The sequence below is a fragment of the Trachypithecus francoisi genome, unplaced genomic scaffold (genome assembly GCF_009764315.1).
Source record: "Trachypithecus francoisi isolate TF-2019V2 unplaced genomic scaffold, Tfra_2.0 Lachesis_group5, whole genome shotgun sequence".
NCBI lineage: Eukaryota > Metazoa > Chordata > Mammalia > Primates > Cercopithecidae > Trachypithecus > Trachypithecus francoisi.
Window position 1 is genome coordinate 126,584,644 of NW_022681470.1, and position 22,743 is coordinate 126,607,386.

Here is a 22,743-nt window from a genome sequence, read left to right on the forward strand (position 1 = left end):
GCCAAAGCGCCACAAAGGAGGGCTGCTGTGGTTTAATTCCCATTAACCTCCCGGGAGCCCAGGCATGTCAGGATTGCCACGGCACCGTCCGACCGCTGGTGGAAGGCACTGGCATTGTCAGAGCTGGAACATCCCGGGGCTGCGGGGGTAGGCGGTGTGAAGCGAGTTATGTTGAGGTAATGAAGCGCACCGTTGTCAAACCCCAAGGGAGAGTTGTGGCTCTTGTCTCCCGCTGTTAGTCTGCACATCATACCGTCTTTGAAGCAAAGGGTTGATTTTAGTGTATGTATCTAAAGTTGAAATGTTTAGGTCCTTTACTTTTTCAAACGTCTTGCCCGTGTTGGACAACAGTTTGCTAAACAGTTTTTTTAGAGAGCAGAAAGGTGAGTGGTGTATGATTGAATGCAAACCTCACCAACTGAAAAGTTTGTAACAAGTTAACTGTTCTCTTCCTTCCAGGGTTTACAAACCGAACTTTAGGAAACTTTTTAGAGGAACGGGCATGTCCAAAATGTTGGACGTGTTGTGAGACTTCTTGGCCTGGTTGTGCACATTCATTGTAATTCCCCCCAGTGATTCTTGGCTGGCAGCAGTTGAGTCTCTTTACCACCTTTTGCATTGTAAGTGAGGTATTGATAACGTTGGCAGCCCTTCAAGTGACTTACTTTTCTTGGATGTTAATAATATTCATGCTAATTTCTTTTTTGCTGACTAATGTAGCAGCTTCTGCCGTTTTCCTGCTTAATACTGAGCAGACTCAAGGAAATGCATACACAGGCCAGATCACTGTAATTATTATAAATGTTTAAAAACAGTATAACCTCAGTTTTTAGAACATTTGGAAAGTTAGTTAGGAAGGCTGTGGATTTATCCCTTTAAGCACCAAACCCATTTTTTAATAACCCGTTTCATTTTTGTAGTCCTTTCAGACAGTATTCTTTCATAGGAAGTCTTTTGATCTTAATAGCAGAGCAGTCCTGTAAGGTGAGGAGGATTGCTGGGATTATCCAACATCATTTACAGATCAGTACACTGAAGCTCAGAAAGATTTGCTCAAGGTCACAGAAGTTGGACTGTTCTAAGGATTTTAACTCTAGAAGCGATGTCTTAGTTGAGTGAAGTACTTAGGGATGTTCTACACAAGACTCTGCTGTCTGTCGCCTTCCCCTCCCCCCACGTTTTTTTGAGATGGAGTCTTGCTCTGTCGCCCAGGCTGTAGTGCAGTGGCCCGATGTCAGCTCACTGCAGCTTTCGCCTCCCGGGTTCAAGCGATTCTCCTGCCTCAGCCTCCCAAGTAACTGGGATTACAGGCACCTGCCACCACGCCCGGCTAATTTTTGTATTTTTTAGTAGAGGCAGGGTTTTGCCACGTTGGCCAGGCTGGTCTCCAACTTCTCACTTCAGGTGATTTCCCCCTGCCTTGGCCTCCCCAAATACTGGGATAACAGGTGTGAGCCACGGTGCCCAGCCCTTCCCTCCATTTTTGCTACCCACCTGTCACTTCTTGACATTGTGATTATTTATGTGATACTGTTTCTGATCTGTTCTGGGCCTGGGAATCAAATAGCCGTGTTTGCTAGGCCTTTGTATGAGATGCTACATTTTGACGGAGGCCTCAGGACTCCGGAGTGAAAGGTGGGTATATGCAAAAGTGACATTGCGTGGTTTGACACTTTTTGATTCCTTCCTGCTTTTTCTTTATTGCATAATTGATGCATTGCTTGAATGCTAGATTTCCCCCATCCACCTCCAAATCTCATTTAACAAAGAAGTGTAGAAACATCCTGGGGAGACAATGTGGAGTGGACCTGGGAGTCTAGCATATGTGAGTTCTAGTCCCCGTTCTGTCACTTCCTGCTTTCTGTGATGCTGGGCAAGCTACTTGACATCTCTCTCCTAGTTTCTCGTCTGTAGAATGGGGGAAAACAACAATTGCCACCCCCAAACACCATGTTGTGGAAATGTATCTGGCTTATATTCAGTACTCAGTGACTTTATTGTAGCTATTAGCTCTTAGTAACAGAAAATTAGTTATTGGTATTATATTTCTCAGATATTTATGTCCCTGCCTCTTGAAGCATTTGGTTTGTATTAATACCCTTTGGTCTTGTTATATAATATTCTAGCTGTAAAAGCAGTTCATCAGTGAATTGAGGAAGTCTCTGATTTTAAATACTTAATCAGTAAAATTTCAGGGAAAAATCTTTAAGACATTTGATTGGTAAGATGATAATACATGGCAGAACACACAAACTTACTTTTTTTAATAGGCGAGAAGATGTGTGAAAACAGCCTTAAAAAAAAGAAAAAGCCTAAGAATTCCAGTCTTTCAGCATGGAATACGAACAAAATTTCTTTAATAACAACAACAAAAAAATGACACCAAATGATCAATAACTTGTAGTTTACAAAAACTATCAGAGAGTAAAAGGGCCAGGGAAAATGCAGACACTGGTGTATGGATGGTTTGGTGGAGGCTGGAAACACTCGTCAAGTAATGGGCCCTATAGGTATTCTACAGGTTGAGCCAGGCCCTTGAATGCATCTTGGGAACCAAAATGAAAAGTGAAACAACTCTGTGCCTCATAAACCATGAAAAAATAGAACAGGTACTCAAGGGAAGCACAGCATTTCCTGGCAAAATGTTGGAGTGGGGGTTAGTTTCCTGTAAATTTGGACGGGAAAAGAGGACGCAGTGAAGCATGTCTTCATCAGACTTGGAGTAAATGCCGCAGGAACCTTTCTTACAGGTCTCAGGGAAAGTGGAAAAAGTAAATTGACGAATGGGGAGCTGAAATAATCTTACCTTGGTATGTTTTTTTGGGAGGAGGCTAACTGAAATGTTAAGAAGCGAGGAATTGGAATGCACATTTCAGTCTTCTGCCCCCCTGGAATGTCTGATTTGAGCAAAGCAGCTTCCCACGGGATCTTCTTGGTTACAAAATGGTATTTCTCAACACCTAAAAATCATCTTGAAAGGCTTTTTACCAAAATCTTTGGTTGTTGATGTTAATCATATAGTAATAATTCGATAGGCCCAGTGTCCGCGGAGTCCTCCCAGCCTGTTTGCCGGCTGTGCTTTAGACGCACAGCTGCTCTGAGGTAAAGTTACTTCTGATAAGAGTAACCCAGGGTGACCCAGCTGTCAGTTATACCCGAAGGTGGTTTGCCTTGTCTTGCTGGTAGAGCACCAGAATCTTGGTAAAAATGTGTTGGTGGGCTTAGCTTTTTTCTTTTTAAACTTGAAAGTTCAGAAATTGGTTTTGAATTAAAATATTTTTTTGTTTGCTTATTATCTGTCTCTTCCCACCAGAGATAAAACTGTCTTATTCACAGGTGTGTCTCAAGATCGATATTTTAGAATATAGTTTGGCACATAGCTTATGCTCAATAAATATTTGAATATTTGTTGCTTTAATGAATGTATTCATTGGGAATAGATTTTGCTATCTCTAGACATAAGAAGTTAGAAATTAACTCTGAGCCGGGCGCGGTGGCTCAAGCCTGTAATCCCAGCACTTTGGGAGGCCGAGACGGGCGGATCACGAGGTCAGGAGATCGAAACCATCCTGGCTAACACGGTGAAACCCCGTCTCTACTAAAAAATACAAAAAACTAGCCAGGCGAGGTGGCGGGCGCCTGTAGTCCCAGCTACTCGGGAGGCTGAGGCAGGAGAATGGCGTAAACCGGGAAGGCGGAGCTTGCAGTGAGCTGAGATCCGGCCACTGCACTCCAGCCTGGGCGACAGAGCCAGACTACTCTGTCTCAAAAAAAAAAAAAAAAAAGAAATTAACTCTGTAGTCTAAATAAGATAATTCTGTAGTACAAGTGTGATGATTTTGAAAGATGTGGTTAAAAAGAAAATATTCTAAAAACTTTTATTTTTTTATCTCACTGTGTTGCCCAGGTTGGTTCTTGAACTCCTGGCCTCAAGTGATCCTACTGCCTTGGCCTGTTAAAGCACTGGGATTACAGGTGTGAGCCACCATTCCTAGCCCTGTTTTTCTTAAGTAGTTAAATAGTTAATATTACATTGAAATTTTTCATCTTTGCTGCTGATTTTGGGATTATCTCTTAAGATAGATATTTTGACTGGGCTCTTACTTAGACTTCCAAGTTAGGAATGGTAGAGGTGTCCTCTGCAAGGGTTTGCCCAGTGCCTGCATTTTCCTGAATACTGCTGGAGAAGGGACCATTCAGCCAGGCCAAGGACTTTGCTCCTGGTAGGAACCAGCCATTGCTGTTGGTCTGCTGTAGTTTTTGTTTTCCTGTCTTGACCAAAACAGAAAAATAAGATACACTTTGCTGAAGTGACAAGAGGTACTATGCTTCCTCTTTAAAATGCTCAGCCTTATTTACTCTGGAGTTGTAATGAGGATTATTATCAAGCTCACTGGTTTTTTACAGTCTAACATTTGTGGAAATTGTTCTATCTCTAGCCACTCTTTTAGATTTCAGACACAATCTTGACAATGATGACATTGCTCATCACTACCATCAACAGAGGTATAGGCTTTTTTTTCCCCTATGCCTGTTTCCCTTCCAGGTTGGGACATGAGGGTTAGTGTTTCCTGCCTCCTTCCCTCTTCAACAGTGTATTCTTAAAGCCATAAAGAATCTGATCTGCAGCATAAAAATGTAAGCACAATTGGATGGTTTTGGTTTTTCACCCATCATTACCATTGTATTCAGGAGAGTGAGGAAATGCATTTTATTCTCTCTCTCTTTAATTTTTTTGAGATGGAGTCTCCCTCTGCTGCCCAGGCTGGAGTGCAGTCGTGCGATCTCAGCTCACTGCAACCTCCACCTCCCAGGTTCAAGCAATTCTTCTGGCTTAGCCTCCCGAGTAGCTGGAATTACAGGCACCTGCCACCACATCTGACTAATTTTTGTATTCTTAGTAGAGTTGGGGTTTCACCATGTTGGCCAGGCTGGTCTTAAACTCCTGACCTCAAGAGATACACCTGCTTTGGTCTCCCAAAGAGCTGGGATTACAGGTGTGAGCAACTGTGCCCAGCCCTGCATTTTCTTTCTCAGTGAAACCAGGTGGTAGTTGGAGAAAGCTTGTCCTTAGAATTTGTTGGCAAGTTCCATTTAAATCTAGGCATTACCCTCCCGTAGCATATACCTTGTGCATTCGCTCTCCTTAACTCTGAACTTATTTTATAGCCCAAATGGGCTCTTAACTGTTATTCATGTGTACTTGTACCCTCAGATTTTTGTTAAGGATCCTTGGAACTCATAGGTAGATCCAGGTTGTTTGTGGGGACGAAGTTTATACAATTTTGGGGTTCTCATTATGAAAAATGTATAAATATCTTTTACGTTTTACAAAAACCTATGGCCATGTGAACCCTTTTGAACTTGAAGACTTCCCCATACCTGTCATACAAGGTTCTTGTCAGAGGGAAAGTAGAGCTTAGTGGTTAAGAACATGGACTGTGGGAACTGGGTTGGATTCCTGGTTCTGCATCTTACTGTGAACTTTGTCAAGTGACTTAACCTGCCTGTCTTGTCTGTAAAATGAGGCTATCATGATGCTCATCTTTATAGGGTTGTTGGGAGAAATAAGATAGATAATCCATGTAAAGTGTTTAAAATAATGCCTGGAATCAAAAGCCCACATTATGTAAATTTTAGCCATGGTTTTTCATTTTGCTGACTGGTTCTCTGCTAATTAGTCTCAGTCTTGTGTTCTGAGCTGCTTTTCCCTTCTGGATGTTGATATTATTTCTAGAACTTTAATATTCATTCATGAATCTGTTTGTATCTGCCTGAGATTTCTGGTGGGTAGGGGACCATGACACCAAGCAATACTATTGTGTTTCATTTCTGTGTCAGGAATGTGATCTGCCCCAGAGTCCTTATCCAGGACTCCACCCCCAGGCAGCCTGTGAGGCATTTCCACAGTGAAAGCACCAGGTCTGTAGGTCTGCACCATTCTGTCCACGTTGCCCTTGGGGCTGAGGACTTCTCTGTAGAGTTGGAGGTCTTGCTTACTGGGCATGGTTGTATTCTGCTTTTTCTAAGAGGTTGATTCCTTTTAAATAAGATACATCTTTCCTTTCTTGGTTTCAGATAGGGCTTGTATTCTTCCACAACTGGCTGGTGAACATATTTTCCTTCAAGTGTTTGAATTTGGCTTGCTTGAATCTGGAGGCTTTGAGTTGATGTGTTCTTATGCAGTCTCTACCTAGACCTGTGTGAAGCAAGTCCTTGAGTGGAGAAGACTAATTCCTAGTGTTCCCCCACAAGGTAGGGAGGGACCAGGAAAGTTCAGGGTGTGGGCGTGACTTGGGTGCTCTGTCTGCAGTGGGACGGCCAGGGAATTGGAGGCATGAATGCAGAGAAAAGAGGAGGCCTTTTGTGCTTGGAAGGACTCTTCTGGGTGAGTTGTAACCTAAGCATTTATGGTTATTTCCCCTCTCCTGGAGAATTTTCCAGGGAACTCTAGCTGTGGAGTGGCCACACTGGGCGGGCTATGGCTTCATCATTGCTTCTTCCCACCTCCACTGCCAAATGTTTGGACACTGATCTTTCTCTATTATCTGCAGCTTCTCACCCTTAATGTTACCCAGTCTCTACGAATGGATAGTGTGTGCTTCATTAGTGCACATTTCCCTGTCTCCTTTTGTTTCTTGTGGGAGGAAATAGGAGAGAAAACAATCAATACCATGTGTAGCAAGTCTCTGTCATGCTGTTGGTTAATTCAAGCATGTGATTCCACTTTGAATACAAAAATAGCAACAGCAATCATATTATGCTTCTAATCGAGTGTAGAAATTATACATACATTAGGCATCATCTTGTGAGCTTGCTGTGGTCCTTGGCCCTTAGCAGCTGAGCTGGAATCCTAGGGCTACTCTTTGGAGTCACCTATGGATGGCTAGATGCCTTCCTCTGAATGGTCCCATTCTCTACACTGAATACTGGGGTGCATTTGTTTCTGGATTTTCCTTATCTTTCTTCAAAGACTTGGATATTGTATTTTTAAAAAAACCCATCCCCACCTGTCCCCGCTTACACACGCAAACACGCATTTTTTGCCAGCCAGATTTTCATTTCAAGGTTGCTTCCTCTCTGGGCTTTCCCCTGCTCTTTTTCTTCTTTAGTGACACCCTTTCCTGCAGTCGGTCTTACATCATCTTCAAAAACATGCCTGTGGTTAGTCTTCATATGGGCCAGTGGGAGAGTAAAAGTGTTTTTAGTCTAAAATAGCTCTGCCAAATATCTTAAGAACTTTTTTTTGTTTGACAGTCTTGCTCTGTCACCTGGGCTGGAGTACAGTGGCGCGATCTTGGTTCACTGTAACCTCTACCTCCTGGGTTCACACGATTCTGATGCCTCAGCCTCCTGAGTAGCTGGGCTTACAGGTGCACGCCACCATGCCCGGCTAACTTTTGTATTTTTAGTAGAGATGGGGTTTCGCCATCTTGCCCAAGTGGTCTCAAACTCCTGACCTTAAGTGATCCACCCATCTCAGCCTCCCAAAGTGTTGGGATTACAGGTGTGAGCCACCGCGCCTGGCCTTATTATGAACTTTTGAACTGTGCTGGCAACGCTCTTTGGAACTAAGGATTCCTATGTCTTGTTTAAATCAATTCCTCCCACCCGCTGCTGACTTTTTTCTTTTTTCTTTTTCTTTTTTTTTTTTTTTTTTTTTGAGGCAGTCTCACTTTGTCACCTAGGCTGGAGTACCGTGGTGTGATCTTGGTTCATTGTAACCTCTGCCTCTCGGGTTCAAGTGATTCTCCTGCCTCAGCCTCCTGGATAGTTGGGACTACAGGCCTGTGCCACCCTGCCTGGCTAATTTTTTATATTTTAAGTACAGACGGGGTTTCACTATGTTGGCCAGGCTGGTCTTGAACTCCTGACCTCAGGTGATCTGCCTGCCTCAGCCTCCTAAAGTGCTGAGATTACAGGCATGAGCCACTGTGCCCAGCCCAATTAGTCCTTTCTACAGCTGGGCAATATATTCATGTGCATTAGTCTGATACGATGATATTGGTGGTGGCTACATGTGGATATACTGTCACATCTCCATGAGTTAAAAGGACTTTATGTTAAGCCAGAGTCTAAGCATCTTCAGGCAGATAGCATAGTTGCTGTGCTAAGGCTGTGTATAGTACAGAGAGTTCCTGTCTCTCAGCTTGGTTGTGGAGTAGGGATAGGGGAGCATCCAGTGATGGAAAAGACTTAGACTTGGAGCCAGATCTGGGTCCGAATCCCTGCTGAGCCCACAACCTTTGGACAAGTCATCTCTGCATGAAGTGCCATCTTCCTTTCTTATGAGAACCACTTTATGCAAACAGTTCCAAAATAGAAGAGTAAATAAGTGAAAGTATCCTGTATACCTTACCCCTACCCTAACTGCTTGTACTGCTTTGAATATCGTTCAACCATTTTGAAAACTGAATTATAGTCTGTGGTGTGGATTTCCACTGATTATTCACTGCTTCCCTACTGGTAGATATTTCCTTTAAAAGTACTTGTGTAGAAAAGTGTGTAACTTTTGACCTAACATTTAAATGTATTCAGGTATTACCAAATTGCTCTCCAAAAAAATTAGTTCCTACCAATGGTAAGAAAGAGGAGGAGGATCTTTTGATGTTAAGAAAAAAGTAACTTGTTTTAGTTTATTACCAAGTCATGAGTCACTGACATCTGTAATTCCTAGTCCATCCCTCATCCCCAGCAGACTCAGGTGGGAGTTGGCAGTGGGATGGGATGAGGGCATCTCTTTCACAAATTATTTGATAATAGTTTTTTAAACAGGAAGCTTGGCCAGGCATTGTGGCTCACGCCTGTAACACTAACACTTTGGGAGGCTGAGGTGGGCGGATCACCTGAGGTCGGGAGTTCGAGACCAGCCTGACCAACATAGAGAAATCTCTTCTAAAAATACAAAATTATCCCGGCATGGTGGCGCATGCCTGTAATCCCAGCTACTCAGGAGGCTGAGGCAGGAGAATCACTTGAACCTGGGAGGCAGAGGTTGCGGTGAGCCGAGATTGCGCCATTGCAATCCAGCCTGTGCAACAAGAGCGAAATTCCGTCTCAAAAACAAACAAAAAAACCCAGGAAGCTTTAGGTAGCATTAAAATGATATCAAAATGGCTATCAAATCATGTCAAGTTAAGTGGTTTTTAATGATATATTGAATTCAGAGGAGGAGATCTTTCCAGTATCTTGATTGGAATGGCCAGCAAAGCGTAGATGGAAGGATGTGTTGACATTTATTGAATTCTACAACTTATGTGAATTAACTCGTTGATTTTTCCCAGTAACCTTCTGATGTAAGTGTTGTTAATGATCTCTGGTTGGCAGGGAAGAAAACTGAAGCAGAGGAAACTTGGTGCATGGTGGAAATGGGCTTCTAATCCAAGCATTCTGCTTCCAGAGCCCTTGCTCCTAACCATTTTAATCTGAGGCCAGAGCTCAGGGAGAATTGACATCTTTCAAGACGAGAGGGTACTGAGCCCGGAGAGGGCAGACCAGAGCAAGAAGTCCCAGGATAAAGTCCTTTAACAAGAAGCTGGAGGAGGAGAGATTAGAGGGCCTCCTGGAAAATACTAGGTGCTACAGAGAGGCCCAGAGGATGACCGGAGACAGTCATCTCCAGACATCCAGACATCCACATGACTGGATTTGGCTACTGAGAAGTCACTGATGATGTTTTTTTTTTTTTTTTGAGACAGGATCTTCCTCTATTCCCCCCTCCCTGCAACCCCCCTCCCCCATTTCCCCCTGGGCTGGAGTGCAGTGGCATGATCTTGGCTCACTGCAGCCTTGACCTCCTGGGCTCAAGCAATCCTCCTGCCTCAGCCTCCCAGGTAGCTGGGACTACAGGCGTGCACCACCATGCCTGGCTAATTTTTTGTATTTTTTGTAGAGACAGGGTTTTACTGTGTTGCCCAGGCTGCACTGGTGATCTTTCGAGAGACTGTTGGTAGAGCAAATTTCCAGGGGTTAGGAGAGAGTACTAAGTGAGGAAATGGGCAGGCTTGGCATGAAATAAAGGAGAAACAGGACATTGTATGAGGCTGGCAGCAGGTTCAATCAAAGATTTGCCATTTCAGGGAAGACGGGGTAGCCTGTGCCCACTGATGAACCAGGTTAAGGCAGCAGCCCGAAACAGATGGTGGGTGGGGGCAAAGCAGAAGGGCAGGAGGGTCAGCGGGAGGAGAAGGGGCCCAGCTGGGAAGGGGAAGAGAAGAGGAACATGAAAACACAGCACTGATGTGGAGAGGTCATGTTTTCATCTGAAGTAGGGGTGTCACTTTGCTCCTGACCTTATTATGCTGGAGCCACTGATGTCCAATGGGGAAGGGAGCAGGAATAGGAAGAGATGGCCCAGGCTGAGCCCTGCCTGTGAGTGCACTGCTGACCGGGCTGCCCCTTTGGAGCTTGGGCACTGGCTCACTTTCCTCTTTCCATTGGCCCTTGATCTGGAAGGGATGGGAAGTTGGGTTTATTTTGTTAGAGCCTGGTTGTCTGTAGCAAGCCTTTACTGTGTCATCTCCAAGAGACCTTTGTGTTGGGGCATAGCACTCTGATGGAAGATGTAATGCTTTCAGGGGAACTTATTTTCTCCTTCATCCATGCTCTCAGATTGCATTACAAGTATGTAAAATATGGAGTTCACTTTTACTGTCGATGTGAAGGGTCCCCTGTGACCTCATCATAAGATCCTTGCAGACTTAAGGACTGGAAAGGGGAAACCATGTTCAGACTGACTTTTTTTTAGAGGAACTCTGAATCTTGTAGTTGATTATGTCCCTCTTTGTCTTGGTGTTTAAGAAGCTTGGACTTCAGTTTGCATCCAGCCTATCTTTGGGTGTTAACTGTGTAGGACTTGGTGGCATGCAGGTGTTTGAGCCTTCCCTCTGATTTCATCTTTTTTTCACACATCCTCATTAAAAGCAAAATGAACCTCATGGCTTAGGGTCTCAAAAAGAACAAAGTATCTTTGTGTGCTATTTCATAAGGCACAGTGTGAATATTTTCAAAAGGGGGATATGGGACCAGCCTGGGCAACATAGGGAGACCCCATCTCTACAAAACATGTTTAAAAAGGTAGCTGTGGCGGCACATGCCTGTAGTCCTAGCTACTTGGGAGGCTGAGGCGGAAGGATCGCTTGAGCCTGGGAGGTTGAGGCGTCAGTGAGCTATGATCATGCCACACTGCACTCCAGCCTGGGTGACAGAGCAAGACTGTCTCAAAAAAAAAAAAAAGAAAGAAAGAAAAAGAAAATGGGAAATTCTACCCCGCTTTTTAATGGAAATGTCATGTTTTCTCATTTTCATTGGGGAAAAAATGGTGCTGTTTTGCACAGTTAACATACCTGTAAGATTCTATCAGCATCTATCCCATGTTTAAAATTAGATGTTTCCTCTCTGTTCATAGCTGGTTGTGTGAAGCCACCTTTCTCAAATGGATAGACTCCACTGTAGTAAGCAAAACAGCATTTGGAATCTGAGATCTAGACCTGGATCTAGACTCCAAGAGGAGTTCCAGATTGACTAAGGCTGACCCAAAGGGCTGAGATCCCTTTTCTCCTTGGCCCGCTTTCATGCCTTGTGCCGATAATAACCCTCAGTAAAGGAGCTGCGTGGTGTTTTGACTCACTTTTGGGGTTGGCAGATGGGAGCACGGGGATGAGTGTGATCAGTGATCTGTGAGATGATCCCCAGGCTGGTTGAGACCAGTTCCTTCTCAGAACAATACAGCGAACTTTTGGGACAATGACGTTGAAGTGGATTTCATGCCTTCCTGGAATCACAGTAAACTGTGAGGCTCGTCCTGTGGAGCGGGCTTGCTGAAGAGTTGACGAGGAGTGAGTGTACATTCTGAAACTACAGAAAAGTTGCAAACATGTCATGTGCCTTGTCGTTATGGAAAGACAAATGACAGCTCTTCACTGTTACCCATGCTCCTGACTCAAGGGTTATTTTGGAGGCAGCTAGAGGTCCTGCTGGAGAGACAGTGCTTGACAATCTGGAGAGTGGCAAAGAGCTGATACCTACAAATGCGGGAATGAGTTTGTTAGACTCTTAAATATTCCAGCAGTGAGACAAAGAAAACAAACACTTGAGGAACATCTCTATTTTCACCTCTTTGATTTGTGGGGCTTCAGCTAAGATCCCCTTTCAGCAAAATCTCTACAGATCTCTAAAATTCAAGACCCGGCTGGCCTCCTTCCCAGTGCGAGAATGTTCTCCAACAAGCTTTCTTGGAGGTTATCTCTTCCTGCTTATGCTTCATTGGCACTCAAAACATGGTATTTTTCCATGCCTGTGTGCTTCTTGTCCATCTCTTGGGAATATCTGCTTGTATTTTCCTGGTCTGTCCTCTGTGTGTCACTCAGAATAAATCAACTCCCTCTTCTATATAACTTCCATCTAAATATTTAGATGGGAGCTATCCTGCCTCTCCTGAACTTCCAGGTCATATGTAGCCACTCCTGGCTAGCCAGTTTCTCATAATAGGCTGTATTTGGTTTTTATTTCTTTTTTTTTGAGACGGAGTCTCGCTCTGTCGCCCAGGCTGGAGTGCAGTGGCCGGATCTCAGCTCACTGCAAGCTCCGCCTCCCGGGTTCACGCCATTCTCCTGCCTCAGCCTCCCGAGTAACTGGGACTACAGGCGCCCGCCACCTCGCCCAGCTAGTTTTTTGTATTTTTTTTAGTAGAGACGGGGTTTCACCGTGTTAGCCAGGATGGTCTCGATCTCCTGACCTTGTGATCCGCCCGTCTCGGCCTCCCAAAGTGCTGGGACTACAGGCTTGAGCCACCGCGCCCGGCCTGTATTTGGTTTTTCGAATCCTTTCACCACCTAGTTTACTCCTTCTAGTAACTGATGCCAGCTTATCATTGTCACCTTTCAGAATTGATCATAGTATTGCTACAGATATGGTTTAACCTACCAGAGTACACTGGGATTGTTTACTGACTTCCCTTGATTACAAAGCTTTAGCTCCTTCTCTTTTAACCAACAGAATCACTTGGTGAGGTAGACAAGGTAACTCTGTGTAGAAGGAAGATTCTAATCCTTGCTTCATCAAATTGACTTTTCCTGTCTATAAAGTATGGTGGTGATCACTCTGGGAGGTTTTATGGCTCACATGAACCCCCATGCGCACCCGTTTCTTATAAATAATGCTTTCCTTGGTTACCTCATGGGGCTGTTTTGATTTAAACAAATAAGCAATACTATTTTATAAAGAATTGTATAACTATGCAGACCAAGATAGTGTTGGCTTTTTAACTCACTCAACTCACTGAGTAAGCATTACTAGTTCTAAAACTTTGGGGCAGGAGTTTACATAGATTTTGAATAAACTGTGTATTAATGTAAGAAAGAGCCTTCTGATTTCCAGTTTCCTTAATAAGTATGCCCAGTAGTTTCCAAATCATTAATGACCAAAACAGAAGAGAACACATCTAAATGCAAACATTGAGGTACACATCACCACGAGTTTCTTCTGCCATGACATAACCAGCACAGTGGGCATGGTGTTCCTTCTGACTGTACCCTACTTCAAGGGTTACTAAACTGGACTTCAGGAGTGCCCTAGACATAAGGAACTTTTATCAGAAAGTAATGCAGTTATATCCCTAGTGGGCCATCTAAGATTACCAGATTGGCAGATCAAGGAGATGTGACGCCCATAAAAGGCAGTGACATTCAAATGCAGATGCCTTTCCGAAACAAGATAGATATTTAAATCTTAGGCATTTCCCTAGGCTGGTAATACTGTCAGTGGGTGAAAAATCATGGATTGAGTGCCTACTATGTATCAGGCATGGGCATGAGGGGTACTAAAATGAACAAGAGCCTGTCCTCCCCTCAAGGAGGGGACATGGGCAGGTGTTCTTGGACATGCCTTGTGTGTCCATGCAGCCTTGGTGATGGCTGCCCTTCCCCCTGAGTGCTTGCACACTCTCTCCCCAGGAGTCCACTCTAGGAAGGGCACCTGCCAGGCTCTTCAGCCGGTAATAGATCCTTGCCCTCTGGGTGGGGATGGGGCAGGAGCAGGCCTCTCCCTAGGTTCCTGTTACTACCGTTTGCCAAAGCTTCTCTCATAGTGAGCTGCTTGATATGCACTTCTTTTTTTTTTTTTTTTTTTTTTTTTTTTTGAGACGGAGTCTCGCTCTGTCACCCAGGCTGGAGTGCTGTGGCCGGATCTCAGCTCACTGCAAGCTCCGCCTCCCGGGTTTAGGCCATTCTCCTGCCTCAGCCTCCCGAGTAGCTGGGACTACAGGCGCCCGCCACCTCACCCGGCTAATTTTTTGTATTTTTAGTAGAGACGGGGTTTCACCGTGTTAGCCAGGATGGTCTCGATCTCCTGACCTCGTGATCCGCCCGTCTCGGCCTCCCAAAGTGCTGGGATTACAGCCTTGAGCCACCGCGCCCGGCCGATATGCACTTCTTTGTTACGTGTTTCTGAGTCTAGATTCTTCTGAGAATCCAGTGTCCATACTTGTTCCCTCCTTGTTTAGATTTGAACTTTCAAAAATCCACTTTAAACTATGTGTGTTCTAAGCTTTACGGTCTAAAGGTCATTTTCTAGACAGAGAAGACAAAATTGACATTCTGTTTGCTCTGCATCTTTCTACTGTTTGTTATACTCTTTGCTTTAGGCACTGGACCAGCTCCTCTTTAATTTTATGTGTGTGTATATATATGTATAATTTTTTTTTTTTGAGACCGAGTTTCACTCTTGTTGCCTAAGCTGGTGTGTAGTGGCGTGATCTCGGCTCACTGCAAAAACCTCCGCCTCCTGGGCGCAAGCGATTCTCCTGCCTCAGTAGCTGAGATTACAGGTGCTACGGGCGTGTGCCACCACGCCCAGCTAATTTTTTGTATTTTTAGTAGAAACGGGGTTTCACCATGTTAGCCAGGCTGATCTCGAACTCCTGACCTCGGGTGATCCGTCTGCCTTGGCCTCCCAAAGTGCTGGGATTACAGGCGTGAGCCACTGCGCCTGGCTTATTTATATTTTTTTGAGACAGGGTCTCCGTCTGTTGCTCAGGCTGGAGTGTAGTAGCACGATCTCAGCTCACTGCAGCCTTGACCTCCCAGGCTCAGGTGATCCTCCCACCTCAGCCTCCCAAATTGCTAGGACCACAGGTGTGTGCCATAGTGAGACAGGGTCTCACTATGTTGCCCAGGCTAGTCTCAAACTCCTGGACTCAAGTGATCCTTCAGTGTTGGTCTCCCAAATTGCTGGTGTGACCCACTGCACCCATCCTAGTTATTTTTAAAGCTTTAATTTCTTGTCAGTCTCACAGTATTTGTATATTGAGTCATAATGTTTTTGTATTTACCTGATTATAGACATTTGGAGGGAAAAAATTTGTGCTGGTTGGTGCCATATGCTGATACCTTGATCTGAAGATACAGTTGGACCTCTGAGAGGAGGACCTGGCTTTAAAATGCTCCTGGACTTAACTCCTGTTTACCTGGAGCGAGCATGATTTTCTACAGCTTTCAAATGTCTAGTTCTTCCACATCAAATCTTGAGCACGTTCATACCATGGAATGAGTCTTAGGTTCTGTGGTGACCTCAAGAAGGGCATGCATTCTATCTTGACATCACTGTCCCAAATGTAAAATGTTTTTATCTAGAAATCCAACTCCTATCCCCCATAAGATATGTGCCTGATTTTGTAAAATAGTTCCTTTATCTTTTTTGTCAGCAACAATCTGAAAAAGAATAAGAATTTGGGATGCAAACACATTCTAAGCAGAGAGAAGAGCTTTAGCAAGGACAGAGAGGCAGGAACCAGCCTCAGGAAGAGTGGTAAAGCGAGTGGACAGTGGTGAAGGCTGGCACCCCAGGTGAGCCTGTCTGCAGTGGGATTTTCTTTGCTATTGCAAACAATGGACTGAACAAGTTGCATTGGGGTTTGGTTAATAGAACGCTCCGTACCTCGAGCTGATAAAATTGGAGGGCATACATGCTGATGTGTGTCAGGTATTGCAGTGGGTTCCGTTCCTATTGAACAGGCTTCATCCTCACAGTGGCCCTGGAAGGAAAGAGTCTACCCACAAGAAATAGGGTGACCTGGGTTCATTTACTTACCGAATTCACACTGGAATTGGGAACACAGGGTTTTGAAGTTTGACTTGAAAGTGTGTGATCTTCAGTACATGTTTCTATTCATTGACTTAGGGCAGATAAAAAATGTTGAAGCCTGTTCATTGTCCTTGTATGAGATACCAAGAATGGCAAGTGATAGAAGGAAGGAAAGGAGGAATCTTGATATTTGAGATGGAAATCTATTTTGTTCCTATTTTAGGACCGAGGTAGCCCCCATTGTTCTCTCTCTATTTTAAACACCCCATTTTATATATATTTTTGTGAACTCTTTAACACACTTTATTTAATATTTGTCTCTTTCTGCTAGAATGTAAGCTTGTAGGACAGGGACTTTGCCTTTGAACTGTGCCTAGTATGAACTAGCCATTTAGATGAAGGACAGAAAGAAGGATTAATGGAGAAAAAAGACAAAAGAAGAATCTAAGGAACACAGGGAACACTTGAAAAACAGAAGCTAATGTTGCATATGAATTTACTTAGAGAGTTTGGAGTAATGCAGGATTACTCTAGTGGCTCAAAACAGGGAGCCTAGTGAAAGGTAAGACACAACTGAAATTAGGGAGACTGTTGTAATCACCAGGGACAATAATCTGGAATTGTCTGCTTCCAGGTTTGAACAAGCTCTGTGATGATAATACATCATGAGAAGGAATCCATGTGAAAAACAAGCAGTCTTCACTCTTCAGTAGATTCTGGAATGTCCTGGGTGTAAGGGGGGCATCAGACAGTTCTTGTACATGAATATCATCACTCTACCTCGTGGCAGGTGCGCCCCCACCTTTTTTCCAAATTGCACTTGAGCTGAATGCTCTGTGTACACCAAGAAGTACCATTCAACAGTGCAGGAATCGAGCTTTTGGGTCAGCTGTGGAGGTGCTTTTTGGAGCTCTGTCTCCCTTTCTGAGGGTTCTGAGGGGGAAGCTTCTCAAATCTCAGAGCCAAGGAGGGGCATGGCTGTTTCCCAGCAGCTGGTAGGCTTGTATCTGCTCTGGTGTCTCCCTTCACTGGTAGCACGCGTAGGCCCTCGGGGTTGTGTTTTTGAAGGCGGTCTTAGTCCAGAGCTCTTGGATATATGGTTAATAGTGATATGTGATACGTGTGCATGTGGGCTGGAAGAAAAATCGGCTGAAGTATAGGCCCTTCCTTCTGGGAATGGAGTGTGATTTGGGGGAGAGACACTTGTACATTTTAGTGTATCTCAGTGTTTCTTAACCTTGTTTTCATGATCACTTTCTCCAAGAGTTGTTTTAGACACTGTTCCCAGTTACCTCTATCCCCTGCCTGATTTAGTACAAAGGAGTAAGATTTTGTTGGGTACGGTTGAGCTTTGGAGAGTCCTAAGTTTTTGTATTGTCTTTTTTTCACCATCTACCACAAGAAGCACTTTTCACCCCTTTGGGACCCTGCCACCCCTGTTGAGAATGCATGTGCTACATACTTGTGTATCATTTATTTATATTTGTTTTAAAGACAGAGTCTCACCCTGCCACCCAGGCTGTAGTGCAGTGACATGATAATCAGTTACTGCATCCTGAACTCCTGACTTCAAGCAGTCCTCCTGCCTTGGCCTCCTCCCAGAGTGCTGGGATTACAGGCATGAGCCACCCACCTGGCCTAATTTTTTTTTTTTTTTTAATAGAGACAGGGTCTCCCTATATTGCCCTGGCTGGTCTCAAACTCCTGGACTCAAGGGGTCCTCCTGCCTCAGCCGCCCAAAGTGCCAGGATTACAGTTGTGAGCCAATATGCCTGGCCTGGCCTAACTTAAAACAATTATTATTTTAGAATTGACTGGGCGTGGTGGCTCATGCCTGTAATCCCAGCACTTTGGGAGGCTGAGGTGGGCAGATCACCTGAAGTTAGGAGTTCAAGACCAGCCTGACCAACATGGCGAAACCCTGTCTCTACTAAAAATACAAAAATTAGCTGGGCGTGGTGGTGGGCACCTGTAATCCCAACTCCTCAGGAGGTTGAGGCAGGAGAATCGCTTGAACCCGGGAGGCAGAGGTTGCAGTGAGCCGAGATCGCGCCATGGCACTCCAGCCTGGGTGACAGAGCGAGACCCGTTTCTCAAAAAAACCAAACAAACAACAACAACAACAACAAACCAATTAGTATTTTAGAATTATAAAAGAAAGGGCTAAAGAAAGGTCATGAAAAAAGAAAGGACTGACCTGCATTTGAACTGAAGGGTGACTCTACACTGGTGCTCTTAGCTGTCCTGAGGATAGAGCCAAGGAAAGCTCTAAGGGCTGAAGCCGCCACCACCACCACCACGGGATGAACCCTGGACTCAGGCACAGGAAGATGAAGAAGAGCACATGAAGTTGTCGGAGGAGCCAGAGCAGAGCAGGTCGAGCGCTGAATGCAGGGAGAAGGATCAGCTGTACCCGATGCCCCGGGAGGCTTTTTTCTTGGTCTTCATTTTCTTCACATGTTGATTGTATCTGGCAAGAGCGATGTTGGAGAGCTTCGGGGAGGAGCCTTCAGCAGGTGTGCCCAGACAGGATTCTCATCGGCCCCTGGATCATTTGCATGTGCGCCTTGATGCCAAGAAGGCTGCCAGGCACTGCTTGGAGAATTTGTGCGTGTTTAAGAAAGGAAGGGTGGGCATATAAAGAGAGGGGCTGCTGTGGATTTGAAAGAGCCAGGCAGAAAGTCTGTGAAAGCAGCTTGGGAAGGCCAAGAAAATAAATCTTGAAGAAGAATAAAGAAAGGATATTTATCAACAACTTGGAAGAGTAATTTTTATTTATTTATTTTTTATTTTTGAGATGGAGTCTTGTTCTGTTGCCCAGGCTGGAGTGCAGTGGCGCGATCTCGGCTCACTGCAAGCTCCGCCTCCTGGGTTCGCACCATTCTCCTGCCTCAACCTCCCAAGAAGCTGGGACTACAGGTGCCCGCCACCACGTCCGGCTAATTTTTTGTATTTTCAGTAGAGACGGGTTTTCTCGATCTCCTGACCTCATGATCCCCCCTGCGTCGCCCTCTCAAAATGCTGGGATTACAGGCGTGAGCTACCGCGCCTGGCCAGGAAGAGTAATTTTAAAGTAAATTAGAGTGAAATTTCCATGAAGTATTAATGAGGTAAGTTTAAGCAATAATTTTAAGCTAACTTTCTTTTGTTGGGAGAAAGAAAATATAAGTGGTTTTCTGCCAGATGTTCAGAAATTGAAGCTTTTTAGATGAAAATAGTAAATCATTTTTATTGGCCAAAGATTACTTTTTAAAATTGCTCTCAGTTCCTTGATTTTAAAAGATAATGCTGTTTAGCTGGCCTGACTGCATGAAGCTCACTTACTAGAAACATATTCGCAGTATTTGGATAGAAGAATCCCGTTGCTCCTTGACTGAAAGGAAACCCTTAGCCCAAACCAACAGTTATTTGATGTGGCTGCATTCCTAGTTTTAATTTTTAATGGATCATATGGGGCTTTGAGTTTTGCATGCATGTACTTACGAATTTCTTTTGTGCACATGGTCATATGGTAAGTCTCAAGGACAGCATCGCCTGTCCAGAGCTCCCCCCTACAACCACTCACTGGCAGAGCCAGGATTTGAACTGAGGCCCATCTGACTCCAGCGCTTGATTTTTCTCTCTCTTCCCTTCCTTGACCAGAACTGTCAACAGAGAAGATGAAAACTTCTTACTGGGATCTCCTAAGATATTTCAAGTTAGGTCTGTAATCACTTCGTGGTTTGGGGCATGGCAGCAAATCTGTTGGACACATTTTTAACAAAGGACACATAAATATCCTTTTAATGTTTTTCTGCTTAAATAATAATTGGTGTCATTTGGTGTGAAAATTACCATCACCATCCTGTGAAATACCCTAAACTACTCTAACATAATTTTTCTCTACATTTGAAGAAACAAGAGAAAATACTTCTTCAGTTTTTTATTATTTGACAAAATTGTGTAGACAGCTGAGAGTAGGAAAGGACCTAGTGCAGTCATCCAGTTCAGACTTCCTCTTGGATCAAGAGAAGTTAGGGAAACTAACCCAGGGCCCATAGCAAAGATAGATGGAGCCAGGCGTGGCGCCGAGGCAGAACTCCTCTCACCCTAGTATATTATGTTTTTCTTCAGATTGATCAAAATATATCTCCTAGTTGAGAACACCTTCACTTTTGGGGAAAAAAAAGTCACCTTACAATTAGAATGTGCTTTCCATAGTTAATGCTTGAGGAGTACTTTTCTCCTTTTCTTCTTTGCCTGTCCCCTTTCATACCACCACCTCCAATTTATATAGCGAGAATTTATTTTTCTAGCCACCCAGAACAAGACCCCAGTGTGAAAATATAGTCAAGACTTTAAAAAAAATGTGTCTACCGGCTAGACACAGTGGCTCACGCCTTTAATCTCAGCACTTTGGGAGGTCGAGGCAGGCGGATCACCTGAGGTAAGGAGTTTGAGAACAGCCTTACCAACATGGTGAAACCCCGTCTCTACTAAAAATACGAAAATTAGCCAGGCATGCTGGCGTGTGCCTGTACTCCCAGCTACTCGGAAGGCTGAGGTAGGAGAATTGCTTGAACCCGGGAGGTGGAGGTTGCAGTACGGCCGAGTTCACGCCACTGCACTCCAGCCTGGGCGACAGAGCAAGACTCCATCTCAAAAATAATAAAATAAAAATGTGTCTACCAATTTAATATTTGCTTTTATTTTCTAAAAGTGCCACAAAACATGGGTTTATTTGATGTGTTGGAGGAGATATATTATCCTAGAATATTTATCTGAGGTATAATAGGAGTATTGGAGGCTGGGAGTGGTGGCTCATGCCTGTAATCTCAGCACTTTGGGAGGCTGATGCGGGAGGATCACATGAGACCAAGAGTTTGAGAGTAGCCTGGAAACAAATTGTATTTAAGACTGTCTTTTATAGACTAACCTCCAGGCCATACTTGATCCATGAAACATTGCACAGTTGGTCGTCTTAATATGAAAATATAAACTTACTGGATTTTCATTTGTAATTCTGGGTAAATAAATCCACAGTTTAAATCCGTTATCCATTATTCTGTCAAAGCTGTAGAGCCATTTCTCCAACTTGGGTAAAGGGTGCAAAGGATCAAGAACTGCCATCTCCCCTAACGCCACCGTAATTTAGTGAAATCATTTGCCCTCTCTCAGTCAAAGCAGAAGCTTCATGTTTGGCATGGCGGGGAGGGGAAGAGAGTCCCTGAAAACAGCCCAGGAGTAGTCTGATTATGTGCCAGGACATCCCTCAGGCTCAGGTGCACAGTGAGCCTTCAAGAGGGGGATCTGGAATGTAGACCTTTCCACTTACTTGACCTGGAAAACAGGATGTTTTTCCTACCTTGAGAAGTTAAAGGCTGTTGTGCCTTTTGATAGACACAAAAAGGAACTGTGATCAAGTGTGACACTTGGAGTCTGTGTTTTTTAAGACTCAGCGTTGGTTTTCACTGTTGGGTGACTTACAGGTAAGCTGGCCAGGTTCGTAAATGTCTGTCCTGATCCTGGTGGTCAGGCTCTCTCTCTTGGAAAGGACCTGAATGCAGCCCACAGTCCTATATGCTCTGGCACTAGGAACCTGGGGCATTTCCCACAGTTGTGCTTGGTTCCTCCATGAGTGGTGTAGACTGGAATTTGCGGGACCTCTTTGTGACTAAAATGTCAAGATGTCATTTCATTTCTTGCCGTGATTAACCCTCCCTACGTCTTATGGACACAGCAGACATTTCTACCTTCATTCCCATTTCCAACAATGTAATTGATTCCCAAGCTTATGATCTCTATCTCCTGGGCATTTCCTATATATACTTGGCATTTTCACCTTTGCTGAATGAGAAGACAAATGATACTGGATCTTTCCTTCTTCCCAGCTGTGGGTTATTTTTTTGGCGGTGGGGCAGGAGACAGGGTCTCACTCTGTTGCCCAGGCTGGAGTGCAGTGGCGTGATCATGGCTCACTGTAGGCTTGATCTCGTGGGCTCAAGGAATCTTCCTACCTTGGCCTTCCAAGTCACTGGGATGACAGGCATGCACCATCAAGCCCAGCTGAATTTTTTATTTTTAGTAGAGACGACGTCTCTCAATGGTGCTCAGGCTAGTCTCGAACTCCTGAGCTCCAGAGATTCACCCAGCTCAGTCCCCAAATGCCGAGATTACAGGTGTGAGCCACTGCGCCTGCCTGAGCTGTGTTCTCCATAACCCTGATTGACCAGCCCCTTTAAGGGGACTCCAGGACACGGAATAGCTTAAGAACTTGGGCATGTGATTTTTTTCACAATATTTTGCTTAAATTTTATTTTTTCAATTATTTTAAGTTGAGGTCTGTGGTCTTATTAAAAAGGGATCTTTCAAAACTTATGTTTAGTAGTTTTACCATGTATAATAGCATTGCATTTGTGTTGGTAAGTTGGCCTTTATTTTTGAATTCTGCAAGTAAAAAGTTAAACTTCTTTTTGTTTTATCAGGTGTTTGGGTGTCAGGTTCAATTCTAGATACTAAGAATCTGAACTAGCTGCTTTTCCTTCCTGTAAGAAGTCTAATAGAATAGAGACTACATAAACAGAATTTAAATATTGTACAGTAATTAGTACTGAGGAAAGTGTGTATGTGTGTGTGTTTAGTATGTAGTGTGTATTTGGCTGAACAGAAGGCAAATACCAGAAC

General features: G+C 44.2%; 1 protein-coding gene and 1 long non-coding RNA gene across 2 annotated transcripts in view; both read left to right on the forward strand.

The window, feature by feature from the left end:
* Positions 1-22,743, forward strand: part of CNN3 (calponin 3) — a 30,930-nt gene that overhangs the window by 1,515 nt on the left and 6,672 nt on the right. The gene's annotated exons all lie outside the window — the stretch shown is intronic.
* On the forward strand, positions 96-17,654 carry LOC117076558. The gene is made up of 3 exons (XR_004434408.1): positions 96-176; positions 15,701-15,842; positions 16,715-17,654. It is a non-coding gene; the product is annotated as an uncharacterized LOC117076558 (long non-coding RNA).